This window comes from Camellia sinensis, chromosome 8, assembly GCF_055761805.1.
Source record: "Camellia sinensis isolate YWXY chromosome 8, ASM5576180v1, whole genome shotgun sequence".
Lineage (NCBI taxonomy): Eukaryota > Viridiplantae > Streptophyta > Magnoliopsida > Ericales > Theaceae > Camellia > Camellia sinensis.
The window spans coordinates 129,241,143-129,246,495 of record NC_138968.1 but is presented as its reverse complement, the minus strand read 5'-3'; positions in this window follow the sequence as shown (position 1 = coordinate 129,246,495).

Below are 5,353 nucleotides of genomic sequence, written 5' to 3'. Positions count from 1 at the left end.
CAGCTTCAATCCTTGTTTTGGTCTACTGTGTCTTCATCTAATCTTTCTTCTTTTAACTTGTCTCCATCTGTTTCTCCTTCCATTTTTGCTGCTGCTCCTAATCCTAGGATTTCTCCTACTTCCAATCAGCCTTCTGATATCCCTTCAAATTCTCCTACTTCTCCTCCACCTATTGCACCTCATAATTCTTCTCTTGCACCTGTACCTATTCCCATTTCATCTATTTCTATTAATTTGCCTCTTCTTCCTTCTTCGTCTTCTAATGTACATCCCATGGTTACTAGATCCACGGCTTATTCACATTGTTTGACTCACACTAATCCTCAGCCTTCTGTCACCTCTCATCTTCTTTATTCTGATATTGAACCTCCTTCCTATAAGGAGGCTCTTCATTCCCCTATTTGGCATAAAGCAATGACAGAAGAAATTGATGCCTTATATAAGCAACAGACTTGGTTCTTGGTTTTTCTGCCTCCAGCTAAAAATGATATTGGTTGCAAGTGGGTGTTTCGGGTTAAAAGAAATTTAGATGGCAATATTTCTAGGCATAAGGCTCAACTTGTTGCCAAGGGTTACCTTCAACAAGAAGGGGTTGATTTTCAAGAAACTTTCAGCCCAGTGGCCAAACTTCCCACTATCAGAATTTTGATTTGCTTGGCTCTTCATCATAGCTAGCCCTTAAAACAATTAGATATATCTAATGCTTTCTTGCATGGTATCCTAGAAAAAGAGGTGTTTATGCTCCAGCCACCTGGGTTTGTTAATTCAGCTCATCCTCACCATGTCTGCCATCTCAAGAAAGCTTTATATGGCCTAAAACAGGCCCCCAGAGCCTGGTACTCAACATTTTCATCCTATCTGTTGTCTCAGGGATTTCACAATAGCAAGTGTGACTCTTCTTTGTTCATTCAGAAATTGGGCACAAACCTTACTATTCTTTTGGTCTATGTTGATGATATATTGCTTATAGGCAATAATCCTTCTCATATTTAGTCCTTTATCTCTCATATGTACACGGCTTTTTCCATGAAAGAACTGGGTGATCTATCCTACTTCCTTGTCATTTCTATCACCACCACTGCCTCAAGCTATGTTTTGTCTCAAACCAAATATGCTCAAGACATTCTCAAGAAAGCAGGTCTAGCTGAATGTAAGCCTTGTTCCTCTCCCATTTCTGTCAAGCCCACTCTTCCTCCAAATGCTGATCACTCATTTCCTGATCCTGCCCTTTATCGTAGTCTGGTTGGGGCTCTTCAGTACCTTACCAGTACTAGACCTGACATTTCCTTAGCAGTCAATCAATCTTGCCAACATATGCATTCTCCCACAGTTGGTCACTTTGTTGCTGTGAAGAGGTTGCTTCGTTTTGTCAAAGGCACTCGTACTCATGGTCAGTTGTATTCCCCTAGTTCGTTTGATGTTCATGCATTCACTGATTCAAACTGGGCAGGTGATATCATTTGTCTCCAACCCTGTTTTTCACTCATGCTCTGAACACATTGAGGTTGATTGCCATTTTGTGCGTGATCAGGTTTTGGCTAAGAAGCTGGTTCTTCAATACATTCCTACTATTGATCAACTAGCTGACATCTTCACTAAGCCTCTTTCTATTTCTCGATTTTTGTATCTTAAAGCCAAGCTCATGTTGTGTCCTTCTCCCCTCATTCGCTTGCCAGGAGATGTTGAGGATACTAACTCTGCAGATACTAACTCTGCAACACCACCTACTCAGCTCAACTCAGAACCTGAACCTACTCAGTTCAGTCATCCATCTCTCCCTCAACTCAATCAGCTCAAGAAGAGTTCTATCAGTTCAAGTTTACCATGCAACTCAATTGCTTTGCTAACTACACCAATAGTGGTTAGAGAGTCTGTTAGAAGATTTGTTACTAGTTGTTAACACATGTATAAGTCAATTAGATTGATTAGTTAGGTTATTAGATACATATATGTTGTATATGATAAGTTGTATAAATGAGTGATCTTGCATCACTGATAATTCAAGAAATGAGATGTTGATATTTTCTACAAATAACATTCCACACTACTTGTCATTTGACATTTGTCAATTTGTCTTTTAAAAACTTAACAAAAAAAGTATTAAGTGTCATTATTTTAATCAATCAATATTAAATTGGACACTTACACATGTTTATAAATCACTTCTAAAAATATAATGTCTAATATAAAATTACAATAGAGTTCATATTAATTAATGTAACAATATTTTATACTATGATATGTGTTAAAAGAATAATATTCACAATAGAGTTAACTTCCATGTCTTGGCACAAGGGCTTGGAAACTATGACCCAATAAATGATCCCAAAACGTTCAATCTACTCAACCCACAAGCGCGTAACACCATTGTTGTGCCGACCGGAGGGTGGGTTGTTGTCAGATTTCAAGCAAACAATCCCGGTAAATATAATGTTTTATTATGCATGGCTCTGTCATTTTAATGTGTGTGTGTGTGTTGTAAATGTATACTAATTTATACTTTTTGAAAATATTGATGTTTACAGGTGTATGGTTGATGCATTGTCATATGGATATACACGTACCGTGGGGCCTATTGATGGCTTTTGTAGTTGAGAACGGACCAACGCCTTCAACTACCTTGCTTCCGCCTCCACGAGATCTACCCAAATGTTAAGAGTTGTTCTACATTGTTATTATTTTCTATCTTTTTTTTTCTTCCATGTGATAAAGGTGGCCAATAATTTATTCTTTCAATTCTATTAAGTTTGCTTTCTTTGGTTATTTTCGATCAATTTTTTTCCATGTAATAAAGGTGGCAATTAATTTATTCTTTCAATTGTATTAAGTTCGCTTTCTTTGGTGTAAAAAAATATTATGAATATTCCAATGTTCATAATCTTTGACAAGTGCAGCTACTGCGTTTATATGGACCACAATAATTGTGTTTTATATAATAAATTAGTAGTAAAAAATTAATTTTGAATTTTAATACTTTATGAGTAGAAAATTTTAATAATTGAAAGTCAAATGTAAATAAATTTATTAATAACTGATGAAAATTGTTACTATTGTGTGTGATCCTATATAAAATAGGCTCATAAAAATAATTTATTTCAAAGTTAAAAAAAATATGCATTTTCAACCTAAAATAAAATCTTCATTTGTGTTAATCAAATCTTCAAGTTTTGCCTAGATCATTTCGTCTGGGACGTCCAGGTGGATGACCACTGTCTGATATAATGGGAGCTACAGTGACTCCTTAGAATTAAGAAGTGACTGCAGCAACCCTATATTTAAGGAATTGTACAAGGGATCTAGTGGGGAAGGATTTTTGAAGAATCAACCTTTTAATTTAGCAAAAAACTATTATAAGGAATCTGCTAAGGATGCTCTTAGATCACCATCAGATCATTATCAGCACTGAAAAAGTCATTAGAAATTTATTGAATGTGTTTGATTTTAATTTTCTAAATTTAATTTTTTTAAAATTGATTTTTTTATTCTTTGTATTTTTTTTATTTTATTTTAGTGAATATTTTTAAAATTTTAAACATTTTTTTTGTTGACTTTTTTAGATACCTTACTTAGATGTATCTAAAAAGTAAAATATTTGTAAAAAAATATTTTAAAAAATCAATAAATATACAAGAACACAAAAATTGTATTGAATATATATATATATATATATATATTTTGTATTTAGTGAATTTTTTAAATTTGTTTTACAAATATATATATTATACTTTTTATGTGTATTTATGTTAAGTGTATCTAAAAATTTTTAAAAAAAATGCTTAAAATATTAAAAAAAAATCAATAAAAATAAAGTACGAAAAACAAAAAGCTCTAATTTTTTGAAAAATGAATTCAAAAAACTCAAATTAAACAAGCTAATTAGTATTAGAAAAATTGGTAAAAAATACTAAAAAAAGTCACCGACTGCAATAATTGGTGTAATAGTAATATACTTAGAGCTATGTATTCATTATGATTTGATAATAGAGTGTCTTTGATGTGTGGATGTCAATTTATTTTTTATTTTTTATTTTTTTTAATGATTGGATGACATTTAATTTTTGTGCATTTTTAGCTATCCTAACTTTGATTTTTAGTGATGAAAATGTGTTGGAGAGAAAGTTATTTGTCTTTTAGCGACCAAATATCATTATAATTAAAAGTGTCATTATTTTGTTTTTCGCGATCAAATTGGGACATTTTATGACAAAGTATTAGCGACTAAATGTTCAATTTTGTAAAATCAAACATTTTGTGACAATATAAAATTGGTTTCTGATTGTCATTTTCAGTGACATTTTCAAAAATTCGTCGCCAAAGACTTTTCTAGACGCACTTGTAGTGACTTTTTTAGTGACAAATTTAATTTTGTCACAAAAACCATTTAGAGACCAAAATAATGGTTTTAGAGACCAGAATAATTGATCGCCAAAACTCTTATATGTTGTAGTGATATATTACATTTATTTTTTAAAAAATTAACAAATAAATATAATTTTGATAATGAATTATTTATTTTAAAAAAATTAAAACTTAATCACGTGAGTACAAATCCTGATTAATTTTTTTTATGTAAATAAATATTTAAATATTTTTACAATATAAATTATTCGAATCATTAAGACAACTCATCACAATATCATCAGATAGATGATGAGCACTCCTGCTGTGAAAGAAACCCTATTCCTATTCCACCATAGCCGCCACCTCCTTCTCTTCTTCTCTTCTTCCTCAAGAGAGAAGCTCTTACAACTTCATCATCATCATCGGCCCCGTTTGATAGAACTATGAGAAAGTGATTATAGCTTGTAGTTTAACAGCTTATAACTTATAACTCTGAACATAAGTTGATTTTTGACTTATAAATTAAGTTTCTCCTCCCCCACTCAAAGAATAAGTTGATTTTTGACTTATAAAAAACTATAAGTTGTATTATTAAACTGAACCAAACATATCAAAATAGCTTAAATTAAGCTAAAAGCTGAAATAAGCTAGAAATAAGCCCTACCAAACAGGACCATCATCAGGTACAAAACTCTGTTTCTTTTTACTTTTTTTTTTGTTTTTTTTTTATTCGTCAACCTCTGTCTAATTTTGATTTTCATTCCCCTTCTCCCTTTTTGCTCAACCAAAACAACTGATCAAAAAATTTTAATTTAATTTTTTTTTGATTGGGTTACCGATTATATATTTGGACTTAATTATCCAATAGGTTGTAGGATAATTAACGACGTTTTTCATCAAACACTATTAAAAATGTCACTTATTTTTTAGTGATAGTTTAAAAATTTTGTCATAAAAATATCATTAATTATAAGTTTTAGCGACAATTAAAAAAATTGTCAAAAAAGTTACT